Genomic DNA, 17,467 nt, shown 5'->3' with positions numbered 1-17,467 from the left:
ACAGATGTGATGTGATCTCATTGTGGTTTTGATTTGTATTTCCCTAATGATGACCATTTTTTCACGTGTCTATTAACCACTTGTGTATCTTCTTTAAAGAAATGTCTGTTCATGTCTTCTGCCAATTTTGTAACTGGATTATTTATTTTTTGGGTGTTGATTTTGATGAGTTCTTTATAGATTCTAGATACCAACCCTTTATCCAATATGTCATGTGCAAATGTCTTCTCCCATTCTGTCAGTTGCCTTTTCATTTTGTTGATTGTTCCCTTTGTTATGCAGAAGTTTTTATTTTGATGAGGTCCCAAGGGTTCATCTTTGCTTTTGTTTCCCTTGCCTCTGGAGATGTGTCTAATAAGAAATTGCTGCAGTCAAGGTCAAAGAGGTTGCTGCCTGTGTTCTCCTCTAGGATTTTGATGGTTTCCTATCTTATATTTAGACCTTTCATCTATTTTGAGTTTATTTTTGAGTATGTGTAAGTGGTCCAGTTTCATTCCTTTGTGTGTTTTTGTCCAGTTCTCCCAACACCATTTGTTGAAGACACTGTCTTTTTTCTATGGCTATTCTTTCCTGCTTTGTTGAAGATTAGTTGACCATATAGTTGTGGGTCCATTTCTGGGTTCTCTATTCTGTTCCATTGATTTATGTGTCTGTTTTTGTGCCAGTACCATACTGTCTTGATGATTACAGCTTTGTAATACAGATTGAAGTCTGGGATTGTGAGACCTCCTGCTTTGCTTTTCTTTCTCAACATTACTTAGACTATTTGGGATATTTTCTGATTCTATACAAATTTTAGGATAGATTTTCTAGTTCTGTGAAAAATGCTGGTGTTACTTTGAATGTAATACCCACAGTTCTTACTTGTCAAAGCATTATTTGACAAGTTTAGAATCTTGTTTAGGGGTTTAGAATCAGAAACTATTCATGTCTACTAAGAACAAATTTAGGCTAGGGTTTATCCCACACATTGTTGTCATGATTTGTTTTAGGTGGAGATGAAAACTGACAAGCCTAACTATGTCACTTAGAAACTACAAATCAACAGAGATTATACTCTACAAGGACAGTAGGATCACAACAATTTGACAGTTCTGCAAAGACATAGTTCAGCACACACTGGATAAGTGTTTCAGAGCTAAAGTCTTCTCAAGAATCTCCCTCTTAATGCCCTAACCCTTAGTTTCTTTTAGGTGGTGGAGCAGTCCCAAACAACTATGTCCTAAGGTGAAATTTATGGTATAAACAGTCATGGAAAACAAGAATGGCATATAATTATAAGAATAGCTGAGGAAAACAAGAAGGACTTTGTTGAGCTTTGTTCTCAGCAGGAAAAACAATGATAGGAACTGTTGGGGGCAAAGGATATACATTTATTCATTTTCTAGATATGAGAATAGATATAAAGTACCAGGTATTACAATAGATGATCGAAATGCAGTGATAATGACACACTGTCTCTGCTCTCAAGGGGCTTACACTCTAGTATGGTAGGAAGGCATAAAATGTGACAAAGGCAAATTGAATTATTTGTCTACTATTTTCTTTCTATAAAATAAAAGCAGGCTTTGTTCTGCATAGGATTTGTCTTGTCTAGGACAAATTGTCCAGCATCTCACTACAGATGGGGCAATCCAGTTAGTCTTGTTTTGTATCACAGAACCTATTCAACAATGTCCAGGTAGTTCAGTCAGGGCGTTTAACACAGAAGTATCTCATCTATAAACCATCTGCAAAAACTGAAGCTAAAAAGATGCATGCAGAAAGACAAGAAGAAAGATCAGTAAATCATAGCTTCAAGGAAACTGAAACAAACAAGCAAAAGCAATTAATAAATATACATCTACCACAGAAAGAAAGGAAGCCATATTAATGAAAGAAGAAGATGCAGGAAGATACAACTAAGAACTTTAACTTCTGGTCAAGACGAGAAAACAGGACCAGATTATCCTCCCATCTGAAAGAACCAAAAATCCAGATAAATATATTAAACAATGATTTTTCAGGATACTGGACATCAGGCAATGAGAGACACTAAACCCTAAAAGATGGGAAAGAAACAAGCTGAGCTCAATCACTGCCCCCAGCTTCATGCCTCAAGAGCATTTCCAGACACTCAAGAATGGGGAACAAAAGTGAAGCCTGGCAGATTCTGTGAGGTGAAGAGACAGGGCTAGGGATAGAGGTGGACCAAGTCAGCAAGGCCTCACATGAGACGTACCAGAGAAAGAAAGTTAAACAGATTGATAATTCTGGATATCTAAAGAGGATTCTCCTCTTTAGAGGAGTACTGATCAGAGCATGTGTGTGAGGAAGCTACCTAAAGCTGAAAAGAGACACACTAGAAATTAGAAGTAACAGTTAAGGTACTCCAGAGAAACAGAACTAATAGGACATGAATATACAGAGTGAGAGCTTTATTTCAAGGAATTGACATAAGCAGCTGTAGAAGTAAATCTAAAGTCTTCAGGGTAGGCCAGCAAGCTGGAGAACCAGGAAAGATTTGCAGTTTGAGTCCTTCAAGGAAATCTCCTGGAAGAATCCTTGTCCCAGAAGTCAGTCCTTGTTTTATCAAGGCCTTCAACCAACTAGATGAGGCTTATCCACATTATGGAGGACAATTTTCTTTTTTTTTTAATTTGACAGACATCAAACAACAAGGAGGCAGAGAGGCAGGCAGAGAGAGAGAGAGGAGGAAGCAGGTTCTCTGCTGAGCAGAGAGCCCGATGCGGGACTCGATCCCAGGACCCTGAGATCATGACCTAAGCCGAAGGCAGCGGCTTAACCCACTGAGCCACCCAGGCGCCCTGGAGGACAATTTTCTTTACTAAAAGTCTACTAATTTAAATGTCAATCTCATCCAAAATCCAGCTTCACAGCAACATTCAGAATTATCTTTGACCAAACATGGCCCAGCCAAGTTGACACATAAAATTAGCCATCACAGTAACAATACCTGGTGCTCACACCTGCCCAGGAACAATGCCTTTTTCTACCAGCTACACTTAAAAACAAACAAATAAACAAACAAACAAAAAAACAACTCATAATTCATACAGCATCAAGGAGAGTGCTCAGAAGGGTCTTCCCTTCTGAGTAGTTGGGAAAATGTAGCCCTAGATTGAACTCTACTCTGTTCCTATCTAACAAAGATTAAAAGCAGGACCCATGAGGATCAAAGTGTTTCCAAGAAATACAACTGGAAAACAAACAGAAAAACAGAACAAAATTTAAGAATATTTATAGGAATATAAAAATATCTCAAACCCAAGAAGTTAAAACTCATAATGTCTGATGTCAATTAGTAATTACCTAGCATGCAAAATAAAGTAAGAAAATATAGCCTATAATAAGGAAAAAATAATCAAAACTGATACATGTATTCAATTCATACAAAGTACATTCTCTGACCACAAAGGAAATAAATTATAAATTAATAACAGATAAGTGGAATACCCCCAAATATTTGAAAACTAAGTAACACTCTTCCAAGTAACCCACAGATCAAAAAGAAAACTGAGAAAAGATATTTGCAAATCACATGTCTGATAAAGGACTTGTAACTAAGCTATATAAAGAATTCTTAAAACTAAATAAAGAAATAAATAGTCTAAGAAAATATGGACAAAACATTTTAATAGGCACTTCACCAAAGAAGATATATTAACGGCAAATAAGCACATGACATGTTCAACAACATTAGTTGTTAAAGAAACATAAATTAAATGACAATGAAATGCCACTACCCTAGAACAACAAAAAAATTAAAACACTGACCACAGCAAGAGATGGAGAGAATATAAAGTAACTGGAACTCTTACATACCTCTGGTGAGAAAGTGAAATTATACAACCACTCTGGCAACAGTTTGACAATTACCTGAAAAGTTAAGTCTACACCTACCACATGATCCAGCCATTACATTCCTATCTATTTACACAAGAGAAATAGAAGCCTGTGTTCATATATAGAAAGACTTGTACACAAGTGCTCATAACACTTTTATTAGTAATGGCCAATATCTGAAACACACATGTACATCAACATGTGAATAAATAAAATGTAAAACAAATATGCAATGGAATGCCACTCAGCAATAAAAAGAATGAACTAGTGATACACAAAATAATATGGATGAATCCCAAAACAAGTATCCTGAGTGATAGTCCAAAAAAAAGGGCAGACTATGACTCCATTTATATAAAAGTCTAAGAAACACAAATGAATCTAGAGCGACAGACAACACGTGGGGACAAGAGTAGGGGGAGGCAGGGAGGTTATACTTCAACAAACCTGTTAAAAAAAACAGACAAACAAAAAGACACACTCAGAAAAACAGAGCAAGTGAAAGAGTTACAGTATCAATTTAAAGAGTCAAAAACTGATGTGATGGTAGATAGAAGATCTTCGAAATGCTGCTGCTTCGGACCTGCCCACAGACAAAAGTCTCCATAAAATTCACTTCTCTACTCTTATGATCTTTTCTGTCTCTGCTACATGTAAGCTTCTCCATAATCTGGAGTTCACCTGACTGATTCTCCGTTTCTTAAAACCAGGGATCCAAACTAAAAAGCTCTTTAATGTAGAACTAGAAAGTCAAGGCAGGTGGACATATAAGAAGTACCATTTAACTGGTTCATTTAAAGGAATTTGAGTTTTTAAGCTAAGTGAATTCCGGTCCCAGAAGCCAAGAACTTGTAAATATGAATGAAGTAAGTACTATTTTGTGGTACTCAATAAATGTTGAACTATTGTTACTCTCTGAAAAAAAAAAAAAAAAACAGTGTGAACTAGAAAAGGGCCAAAAGATAAAAGATAGGAAACTGTTATCTTAATTTCCCAAATTTGAAAAAATAGTTCTACAGCTTTCAAATCGTGAATTTGACATCAATTCCAGGAAGAATTCTGGAAGACACAAAATAAAGCAGCACTGTGATGCATTCAAAGGGAGCATCACTAAAAACCAATTTAGCAAGTCATAGCAGTCCAAAATTGTTTACTTTATGAAAAAATTCACATTCTGGACGATCAGCAGTGTGTCTTTCTCTTCCTGTTAAGTGTGAGTTTTTCTCTAGAATTCTATCTTTACCACTGAGACAAGTAGTTAATTTGGTAAGAAGTAAACATGGAGCTTCTAAGAAGAAATATGTTGAGACCCCTTCTGGGAGTGAAGAGAACACAAAGAAAAACAGAGCTAAGCAATGAACACAGAGCTCAAATGATAAATGAATCCCTGGATCTCAAGCTCTACCTGAAGGTAGACCTACCTCTGACCTTTTAGTTGTTAGTCAATATCTCCCCTCCCCTTAATTACTTACCTAATCTGTTTATATATTTATTCATTTTGGTAAGTGATCTCTTTGCACTTCATTTTATCAGACTCAATTAGAAACACTGTGTGGGGTGCCTGGGTGTCTCAGTGGGTTAAGCCTCTGCCTTTGGCTCAAGTCATGAAAACACGGTCCTGGGTCATGATCTCAGGGTCCCAGGATCAAGCCCCACATCAGGCTCTGTGCTCAGCAGGGAACCTGCTTCCTCCCTCTCTCTCTCTCTGCCTGCCTCTATGCCTACTCGTGATCCCTGTCAAATAAATAAAATCATCAGAAAAAAAATTAGAAGCACTGTGAATTATTTTGGCCACTGACTTTTTTTGTGGGGAAGAGAGGAGTTTCACAATAAGATTCTTGTTCCAATGCAATGCTTATAAAAATGCAAATGAATAAACATGAATAGAAGAAGAATCTAAAATCCTACATGAAGTTTTTATAGAAACATCAAATCAATTCTGAAGTCATTAGAGATATCAGATCTATCTGAGCTAGATTTCTCTGAAAATTTTCAAACTAAATTTTTTTTTAAAGATTTTATTTATTTATCAGAGAGAGTGCGGGGAGAGAGCGAGCACAGGCAGAGAGAATGGCAGGCAGAGGCAGAGGGAGAAGCAGGCTCCCCGCTGAGCAAGGAGCCCGATGCGGGACTCGATCCCAGGACGCTGGGATCATGACCTGAGCCGAAGGCAGCTGCTTAACAACTGAGCCACCCAGGCGTCCCTCAAACTAAATTTTTTTAATGTAAAGCATTTATTTATCATAATATCTGGAACAACTGTAAGTCTCAATATAGGCCAACTGCTATTACTATTTTTTTATTTTATTTTATTTCTTTTCAGTGTTCCAAAATTCATTGTTTATGCACTACACCCAGTGCTCCATGCAATATGTGCTCTCCTTAATACCCATCACCAGGCCCTCCCAACCCTCCACCCCATTCTCCTCCAAAACCCTCAGTTTGTTTCTCAGAGTCCACAGTCTCTCATGGTTTGTCTCCCCATCCAATTTTTCCCAACTCACTTCTCCTCTCCATCTCCCAATGTCTTACGTGTTATTCCTTATTCTCCACAAGTAAGTGAAACCATATGATAATTGACTCTCTCTGCTTGACTTATTTCACTCAGCATAATCTCTTCCAGTCCTGTCCATGTTGATACAAAAGTTGGGTATTTATCCTTTCTGATGGAGGCATAATACTCCATTGTATATATGGACCATATTTTCTTTATTTATTCACCCATTGAAGGGTATCTTTGTTCTTCCCACAGTTTGGTGACTGTGGCCATTGCTGCTATAAACATTGGGGTACAGATGGCCCTTCTTTTCACTACATCTGTATCTTTGGGGTAAATACCCAGTAGTGCAATTGCAGGGACATAGGGTAGTTCTATTTTTTATTTCTTAAGGAATCTCCACACTGTTCTCCAAAGTGGCTGCACCAACTTGCATTCCCACCAACAGCGTAAGAGGGTTCCCCTTTCTCCACATCCTCTCCAACACACGTTGTTTCCTGTCTTGTTAATTTTGGCCATTCTAACTAGTGTAAGGTGGATCTCAATGTGGTTTTGATTTGAATCTCCCTGATGGCTTATGATGATAAAAAATTTTTCATGTGTCTGTTAGCCATTTGTATGTCCTTCTTTGAAGAAATGCCTGTTCATCTCTTCTGCCCATTTTTTGATGTGGTCATCTGTTTTGTGTGTGTTGAGTTTGAGGAGTTTTTTATAGATCTTGGATATTAGCCCTTTGTCTGTAGTGTCATTTGCAAATATCTTTTCCCATTCCGTGGTTGCCTCTTTGTTTTATTAACTGTTTCCCTTGCTGTCCAGAAGCTTTTGATCTTGATGAAGTCCCAAAAGTTCATTTTCACTTTTGTTTCCTTTGTCTTTGGAGACATATCTTGAAAGAAGTTACTGTGGCTGATGTCGAAGAGGTTACTGCTTACGTTCTCCTCTAGAATTTTGATAGATTCCTGCCTCATATTGAGGTCTTTTCATTTTGAGTTTATCTTTGTGTATGGTGTAAGAGAATGGTCCAGTTTCATTCCTGGTGCTGGGAAAATTGACTTTTTTTTAAAAGTTTTATATATTTATTTGACAGAAAGAAAGCAAGCAAGCATAAGCTGGGGGAGTAGAACAGGAGAAACAGACTACCTGTCGAGCAGAGAACCTGATGTGGCGCTCAATCCCAGGTCACTGGAGTCATCATATGAGCCAAACGCAGATGCTTAATGGACTGAGCCACCCAAGTGCCCCTGGTTACCGACTTTTACAAACTACTTTGTAGGGGTACCTGGATGTCTCACTCAGTTAACCATCTCCCTCTGGCCAAGTCATGATCCTAGGGTCCTGGGATCTAGCCCTGCTTTGGGATCTAGCCCTGCTTTGGGCTCTGTGCTGAGTGTGGAGCCTACTCAAGATTCTCTCTCTTCCTGAGACACCTAGGTGGCTCAGCTGGTTAAGCATCTGCCTTAGGTTCTGGTCATGACCCCCAGGTCCTAGGATCAAGTCTCGCATGGAGATCCTTGCTCAGCAGGAAGATTGCTTCTCCCTCTGCCTGCCCCTCTTCCCCTTGTGTTAGTTCTCTCCCTCTCCTTCTCTCTCTGACTCTCTCTCTTTCTCTCTCTGACAAATAAATGAATAAAAATCTTTAAAAAAAAAAAAAAAGATACTCTTCCTTTCCCTCTGCCCCACACCCTTTGTTCCTCAAAAGATAATAATAATAAATATAAAATAAAACTATATTGTAAAGTTGTATTCCATTAGAAACAGGGTGGCCAGGATGGTGAAGAATCTTAAAACTAAGCTAGATAAGAAACTGAGGGTGTTTACCTTATGGAAAAGAAAACACAATTGCTATCTTCAAATAGTTGAGAGGATCTTAGGTATAAAAGTAAATATATTTGTTCTGGAATGCCAAAGAGTAAAATTTAGAGGAAGGCAATTTTAGCTCACTTGTGCTGATTTTTGTGCTTGATTCATTTTCTACTCATCTGTGAAGAGCCCTGAAGAGGATATACATCATTCCAATCCTTTCCAAGAGTGAGATTCTCTGATATGAATGTATTTTTATTATATATTCCTCTGATTACTTTTAAAGGTAAGAATAGCCCTAGGCAAAATTCAGATATTTCCTGAGTGTTTCCTTTGTGCCAGGAATCAGGTGTCTTTATACATTATTTCCTACATCACTCCATCCCCAGGAATATGGCATCTCTGCAAGACTAAAACCATTTCAAGGCTCCCAACTTCCATATAATCCATAAAAATACACCAATTTTCTTCTTGTTAAAAATAAAGCAAGTTCAGGAAATAAAATGTAACTCCCACTTAATTTGCATACCAGATTTGGGAAAAGACTCAAATACTCCTCAATTAGTCCATAATCCAATTATCCCCAATGTGCAACCAGGCATTTTAAAATCCACATCAGATATTGTTAACTGCCATTCAATAGCTATTCTCCCTTCTTTCTTGTTAGGAAAAATGTGGTGTGATTAGATCAGCAATGTCCTTAGCCTCAATTGATGAATCATACATTCACTCCATAAATATTTATTGAGTACATACCTCCTATGTGCCAAGAACTCAAGATTCTAAGGATGTGAGTGAAAAATCAATACCCTGCCCTTTTAAGTTACTATTCTAGTAGAGAAAGAGAGATCAGAAACAATAAATATAATTCCTAAGTAAATTATATTAGAAGATCAATGGCATTATGAGGAAAAAGTAGAGCTCAGTAAAGGGAATGGAAGTGCCTGAGTAGAGGCAGGAGGCAAGTTTCAATATTAAATAGGGTTATCCAGGGCGCCAGGGTGGCTCAGTGGGTTAAGCCGCTGCCTTTGGCTCAGGTCATGATCTCAGGGTCCTGGGATCGAGTCCCGCATCGGGCTCTCTGCTCAGCAGGAGCCTGCTTCCTCCTCTCTCTCTCTCTGCCTGCCTCTCTGCCTACTCATGATCTCTCTCTGTCAAATAAATAAATAAAATCTTTAAATAAATAAATAAATAGGGTTATCCAGACAGGTCTTACTGAGAAGGTAAGATTTAAGTAAAGACTTGGAAGAGGTGCAGGAGTGAGCCATGTTGATGTCAAAGGGAAAAGCATTCTAGACACAGGGCTCAGCTACAGCAAAGACCCTAAGGTATGAGTACAACTGGCATGTCAGAGGTAGAGCAAGAAGGCTGGTCTGGCTAGCTGCAGTGCAGAGAAAGCAGTCGATGACAAGATCAGAGATGTCACAAGGGTCCACATGAGGCAAGACCCCATGGACATTATCCAGTCTTTGGTTTTTTACTCTCAATGGAATAGGGACACTTCAATGGCTTTTGAGCAAAAGAGTGACACTCCTGAATCCAAAGCCCAAGTTGGTGACTCCCTCCACTTTGCATTTACCCAGCTGTTCTTCTAGACCCACCATCCAAAATCAAAGAAATCATTTAGGTTCAACCAATCTGCAATAAAACACCAACTAGGAACGTTCTTCCATTTACATCTGTAAGTGTGGTAGAGCAGGTGTTCTTCCTCCCTGCTTCCCATTTATACATATTAATACATTTAATAATCACAACAACCCCACAGATTAAGTATTATTATAATTCCTGTTTTATAGATGAGGAAACTGAGACAGAGAATTTAAGTCAGACAACTCTTAACAGGAGCCAGAACTGAAATCCTGGCTGACTGGTTCAAGAGACTGGGCTCTGAATCATTACACTAATCAGCTTATGCTCGGGTAGAGACCTGCCAAGAAGATCCAGAGATACTTTCCTCACCCAACTTCTCTCCCTTCCAAATAACCATCACCCAGACCAGAGACTGAGCAGACAGACGCAAGTCCCTGGACAAGCACTGTCCAGTGCAGGAAAGCACTGCGAGAGGGGGCACGATTCCACAAGAGAGAGGGTCCAAAAGAAGAAAAGGATAATTTTTCCCTAATTACCATAATAGATATCACTACATGGCATGACCCTGAGTGTCTAGAACAAAACACTTACGCCCTCTGACTCAAAGTGTAGTTTTTTTACCTCTTCATTAACAATCTTGTATGATTAACTGGCATATAATATTGTTAATAATAGGTGGTAAGACATCTCTCGTACAGAAAGGGCAGAGTCCTGGAGTTACATAAGGAACATCGTCATGCAAGAAAGTCAGTAGATTAGGGCATTTTGTCTGAAGCCCCTCTGATGGTGGCCTTCTCATAACAATTAGTAACAAGGAGCCCTTTGGGTTGCAATGTGAATGTCTCACATAGTTATTTTACCTTCAAAGGGATATTTTTCCCAAAAGGAAAAAAAAAAAACCTGAATCAAAGGGTTTTTTTCTCTTTTTTTCCTGCCAAGGTCATTTCCTCAAATGAAAAGGACAACTTTGTCCAGCCAAGAGGACAAAAATTAACTTTAAATTTAAAAAAAGGAGGTCACCTGAAAAGCCCTACTCCTTGGGTAAATTGGGTTAGATATCTTGATTCTGTGCCTAACGCAGAATATAGTCTCTTAAAAGATTTAATAACTCTTTCACATCAGGCTCAGTGCTATTGCCCTCATAGCCAATAAGCCCTTCAAGGAAAGTCAATAACTCTAAGTTTTCTTGCAAAAATAACTCTGCTCTTTACTGATTCCAAATACTCATGTCTCCCACCTCAGTGGTTCTCAAACTATTAGGCTCACCCTTTTCTATAGCAAATATTTTTCAATATATTTATACAGTCCTAAAATGAAATCCATAAAAATTGTAACCTACCTACACTACAACTTTTAAACAAAACCAAAAAAATGCCCTGACTATAACATAAAGGAGGAAAAAAAATAGAATTTATAGTAAAAGAATGTGCATGCCAATATGCTCAGAAATAGCCATACCAGAAAACTAATGAAGCAGTCAATGTATCTACATGTGAAATTTACAGGAAGTTGATATCTGCTGACAAATTAAGGTACGTTGTATTGAAGATCCAAATACCAAAAGCAGCATGGCCATTGGGCATTGTGATTTTCAAAAATGCAGAACAACTCTTGGTAAAGTCTGAAGCAAATCAATTATACTCTTCCTTCCATTTATAGTTGTTTCAGTTATGGAAAATTCAGCCTATTTTTAAACCATGCAAAAGATATTATGAGGTAATGTAAAATGTTATTGTGTTCTAGACTCATAATTATAAACAAGTTTTCATCTACTCAAGTAACAGGTGATGCAGTCAAAAGTTATGCAGAACATCAAACAATTCTTCCTTGTGTAGGACTGTCCTACAAATTGTAACTTTCTAATATCCCTAACCTTTGCCCATCAGCATCCCCTCAGAAAACAAAAATACTCCTCAATTTTCCAAAATGCTCTCTAGGGAATAGTATCATTCCTATTGGTAAACTGGGGGAAAGATACATATATATATATGTATAATTTATTGTATTATGCTAGTCACCATACAAGTACATCATTAGTTTTTGATGTAGTGTTCCATGATCCATTGTTTATGTATAACACCCAGTGCTCCATGCAATCTGTGCCCTCCTCAAACCCAGGAATGACTCCAAAACTAGACACGTTTCCACTCTTCTGATGTCAAAGCTAAATCCGAGAAATTGAACTTTAAAATGAGATTTATTTTGAAATGTTTTATTTTTGTAAGTGCATGAAGAATATGTCTTATAACCAATAGGAAGCCTCATGGGGGTCATTGACATGCATTAGGAAGTTACTATTGATCTCAAGAGAATAATCTTAATCATTGGAAGCCTTTTGCTTGGTCAGGACCAAATAACATCTTTACGTGACCTAAGCCTCACCCCTACTATGTTGGCTACAGACTGCACCGAGACTACTCTGTCCCTCACCCAGTCTACTGACCTGTCTGTCCACCTGCCTTGACAAGGCAGGGTGGGCAGGTGGTGCCTTGGAAGGCCTACTGGTTCTTATCACAACATCTCTAAAACATTGGAATTAGAAGCAGCATAGGAAAACAAAGCCGTAGTATCTCCTTCTTTTTGTAGTGCACAGCCAAATTGTTGTAGTCATACCCCCAAGCTGTTACAGGTGAAAAGGACAAAAGTGAGCTTTCCATGGTCCCCAACTTGGAAATGGGCAATATCTCTCCTCTTTGTTCTTACTATTACTCTCACTTTTGTAACACAAATTCTTTCCAAGCCATGAAGGGAAGTTACAAGACACAAATCTCTATGTATATGAAGGAGGGAAGGTGGGAAGTCTTTACTTTCCTAACATCATATCCTCCTACTTCTTGATGCTAATCTTGTGAAGACTTAAGTGTGTATAAGATTGTCTTCTCTATACAGTGGATGACCCTCTATGATCTGGACTTTCTGGGCTCATCTAGTGATGCACTAAATGGGAAATAAAGTAATTATGCAAACCCCCTATCTGCACAACACCTGGCTAAGAGGTCAAGAGTTCACTTTCTCTTTCTCTACTATAGTAAATCTCATGGTTCTCCCATAGAACTTTTGCAATAAAACATGATGTAAAAAGGAAATTCAAATGCATCCATATAACATTTGCAAAAACATTAAACCAAGAACATTTATTTTGTAGACTGGTTTCAAGTTTTGGTTTTTAGGTTCTTTCTAATTACCCTACCTTTTACTTTTGCAATTCTTGAGTTTATACAATATCCAAAGCAATTAGAAAAGAGAACCTGCACATGACTATTCAGGGATGGAATTAGCTCTGCTCTAAACCTCCTGCCTGGATTCCAGCTCTATACATTTCCCTGAATGGCCCACTAGGCCTCAGACTCAGCATCTCCACAATTGAATCCATTCACCTTTTCCCAAAACCAGCTTTCCTTCCTGACTTTTTTCTTTTATCAGCAGTAGCAAATAAAGTTAAAATAGCAGCTCCCAACATTTCCTCCCAAAATTTCACAGCATCCTTAGTATCTTGTTAATTTTTTCAGTGTCCTTAGATCAAAAGAAATACTTAATTAATACTTTCATTTCCTAGGCAGTCAGGTCCAAACAACTTTGTAAGTATGCGTGTCTTAAAAACTTAATTACATTTGAATAATAATACACATGTTTTTTTGTATTTTTAAAATATTTTATTTCATCCTTAAATAACCATATTTCCTTAAATAACCATATTTACTTAATAATGAGATCTCTGTACCTGCTGGGCACTGTACCACTTCTGCAATCTTGGACTCAAATTGGGCATCGTCACCCTTACTCCCTGTTCCACAGTAATTTTTCATGTAGTACTTTTTATCACAGCAATCACAGAAAACCCAGCTTTGCAAAGATATAACAGCACCAAGAGGAATGTATCATTATGATGTTGACACCATGACCTACATCTAGCTCATTGTTTGCATGATGTCTAATGATCATGGAGTATAAATTAGTTTCCCTGGAAATTTCTAAATGCCCCACAATACCCCCTGTGAATTCACTGTGGTGTCCCAGGACATCACAGACAGCTTGGGAACTGCAGGGTTAGAATGATAGTTCAGAACATGCTGTGTTGAATCATTGCAGTTGTGACCCCAATAAATCACACCTCTTTGTACTCATGCACTAGAGCCTATGTGACTTTGTTTGGCTAATGGGATATCAGTAAATGTAACAGAGGCAGATATTTGAAAATTACCTATGCTTTGGAGTTTGCCCTCTCTTGCTGCTGGAAGCCCTTCTGCCACTGGACAACACATGGGCTAGCCCCCTCAGAGATAAAAGACCCCCTCAGAGAGAGGCCCAGTCATCTCACCCATCCCAAACACTTGAGGAAAACCTAGACCATCCACCTCTAGCCAACCTGACTCAGACCAAAAGAGCTGCCCATTGAGCTACAGAATCATAAAACATAATGAAACATTATTTTTAAAAAATCACTGTGCTTTGGGTGTTTTTCTTAGGCAGCCTAACTAACTGACAGAATGTTAAAGAAATTGCACTTCATACTTTAGTTGATGGAAAACCAATAAAACAATCATTTTCTTAATTAAGTTGAAAAGAGGGACACCTGGGTGGCTCAGTCGGTGAGGGTCAAACTTTTGGTTTCAGCTCAAGTCATGATCTCAGGGTCATGAGATCAAGCCCCACTGCAGGCTCTGTACTCAGCAGGGAGTCTGGTTGAGATTCTTTCTCTCTCACTCTCCCACCCACTCCCCCCGCTCATGTGCACATATGCACTCTCTCTCAAATAAATAAATCTTTCTTAAAAATTAAGTTGAACGGAGTTAAAATGAATGAACATGATCATTCAGTTGCCTCCTCGGAATTTACAAATAGCTTATGATTTCCAGTTTTACAGCCTCAGGAGCAGAACCTGAAATCCATAAACATTTCAATTTTATTATAAATAAAACTAGAAAATTGACTTCACTTGTTTGAACCACAGTTTCTACAATTATAATGTAAGTGATCATTAATCTATAAGGAAGCCTGTTTGTAATGAAAATGTGATTTTAATTGGTTTATCAAAAAGGTGACTGGACATCTTGTAAAATACAAGAATGGCCCATTCATCCACAGTTCTGATTATCGACTACTTTCACCACAGTGGCTGAGACTCAACAGCAAACCCAAAACCAAACAAAAATGGCCTCACAGCAGCAGAATTGTGTCCATTACAAGATACTACATCTTAATGCTAAATCAGAACCCTTATCAACCAAAAGCTAATTCAACATAGCAGGATCTCAACCAGAGCACACAGAGGATCAGTGGAACAGTTTTCAGCGGGGGAAGTAGGCTGACCATCTAAAACACACAGGCAGGACCATGAAATTATAACCAGGAACTGCTCTTCAGGACTACATGGTTTAATGTAGTCAGAGAGCATCCCCATTCTACAGAACAAGAACACATGTTTTTTATAAGAATGAGACTGAGTCATTAAGAAAATGTTGAATGTTTATGAAAATAAATTGAAAGCCCTTTAGCAAGATTTCCATTAATAATGATTAGGAAAAATAGTATAGGCTCTTAAAGTGGTAAATGCTAGCTATCTAGAAACTTCACTTATTTGGAAAATTCCAGTTCCCAGGAGCCCTTGTAAATGATGATGATTTTGGCACCTCCATGAACTGGAGGTAATTCTGTACATCATCTCACTCTGGACTTGGTGTTATCTACAGTTTTATCTTCTTGAGTAGGAGAATTCTTCCAACCCTCAACAGTGCAAAGATGACAGAGGCACTGGTTCTCCTCAGACAACTCCAGCTTCCTGAGCAGAAAACAGAATAGGGCACTAGAGGAATAAGATGACACCACTGCCTCATTTGGGCCTACCGATTAGCTCCTTTCTGACCAGATGAGTCTCTGCTGAGAAGGTAGGGAGTGAAGCCAGTAACCACAGATCACCAGTGGCCAGACATCCTGTGGAGGGTATCTATGTAACAAAGGTGTCTGACTGGGAAAAGTTGACCCAATTCCAGATTTCCTGGGCACTTCATCAGGGAAACTCCCTGTGGAACAAAAGAATAAGGGAAAGCACACACCAGCCACCATAAACACGACAAACACAGCCAGAAGTACAGCCTATACAGTAGCAAAACTTGCAATTGGCTTATTTGTATGTGGTTACAGAAGCTTTAGAAAACAGAGGGGAGGAAAGAGAGAGAGGAAAGAGCGGTCTACATACATATACAATAAGTGCGTTCATTTGCCAAATGCTATATTAGAATCTTTTTCATTTATCGATATATACATAAACAGAATTATTTTAGATTGCTGCATTATTTCCAATTTTACAGCCTTACTCTTCTAATCAGTCCCACACTTTTGGATGTCCAAATTCTATTTTGCTGTTGTTCATACTCCTTAGGGGTGTCAGGAAGCCCTGGTTCAATACTAAATGATTAGGTGAGAGGAGTCAGACAGATAGAAATCAAAATATCAGCCTTATCTTCTATAAAAGTTGGATGGAGGACATGGATCAGGTGTGCAGCCCAGTGAGATTCCTAACACAGTATGTGGAGTTCAGGAGTTTCCTAGACAGACACAAGTAGAGTTGGAAAACTTCCCCAATGTGGGGAAGACTTCCCCATAAAAGCTGCTCTTGGCAAAGAGCCAGTGAGGGCAGGTGCTCTGCAGGCAGAGCGATCAGAAGTGCCAGAACGGAGACAGCAGAACCCTGTGTACAACCAAGCAAGTTGCTCCTTTCCCTTGGGGTGGAGTGCCCAGTGGACAAGGGCCTAGGAGGATTCCAGAAGTGGCTGTCCCTCCACACAGAAAGGCATAAGCAGGTTACTCACCCAACGCCATTTCAAAAACAAGGCTGCAATAAATGTGCTTAAAGGTATGCCATTCTGCACTTCTCCTATTATTTTCCTAGAACAAATTCCTACAAGTGGGATTCCCAAGTCAATGTTAAAAGCATTTGTAAAGCCTTTCACACATTACTATGTTATGTTCTCAAATCTTCTCAAATTGCAGAGATTACAAATTATACTCCCAACAGCAATGGATGAAAATGTCCACTTCTTCACACCCTTTGCTGTTGAACTAGATTAAAATGGTATCTCAATATTGTGCTGGTTTGCATTTTGTTGCTAGTACTACTAAAATTTTTCCATACATTTATTGGCCATTTTTATTTTTTCTGACTCCTTTAATAATGCCCTTTGCCCATTTCTTTAGAGAGATTTTCATATTCTTATTCATTTGTAAGATGCAAAAATATTTAAGCAAGTCACTCTTCTTAATCTTACTATTATGATGCATTGGATAGCAGTTAGAGTCATAAGCTTAACAAAGCAGGATACTGATATTGAGACTGATCATTTCCATCTTTATTAAAACTTTTCCTTATATCAAAGCAAGAACCTAACTGAAGAAGGGACAGGTTTTTGGAAAAGGTCAACATCTACAGCCCACAGAAGTGCTTAGACTTGATATCCTCTGATATTTAGTCCACACACTGACTTTTTTTTTTACATTTTTAAATTTTTTTCAGTGTTCCAAAATCTATCATTTATGCACCACACCCAGTGCTCCATGCAATACATGCCCTTCATAATACCTACCACCAGGCTTAACCAACCCCATACTCCCCACCCCTCCAAAACCCTAAGTTTGTTTCTCAAAGTCCACAGTCTCTCAAGGTTTGTCTCCCCCTCCAATTTCCCCCAACTCACTTCTCTCCTCCCAATGTCCTCCATATTATTCCTTATGCTCCAC

Source organism: Mustela nigripes, chromosome 14, assembly GCF_022355385.1.
Source record: "Mustela nigripes isolate SB6536 chromosome 14, MUSNIG.SB6536, whole genome shotgun sequence".
In the NCBI taxonomy this organism is placed as follows: Eukaryota; Metazoa; Chordata; class Mammalia; order Carnivora; family Mustelidae; genus Mustela; species Mustela nigripes.
This window is presented reverse-complemented; position numbering follows the sequence as displayed.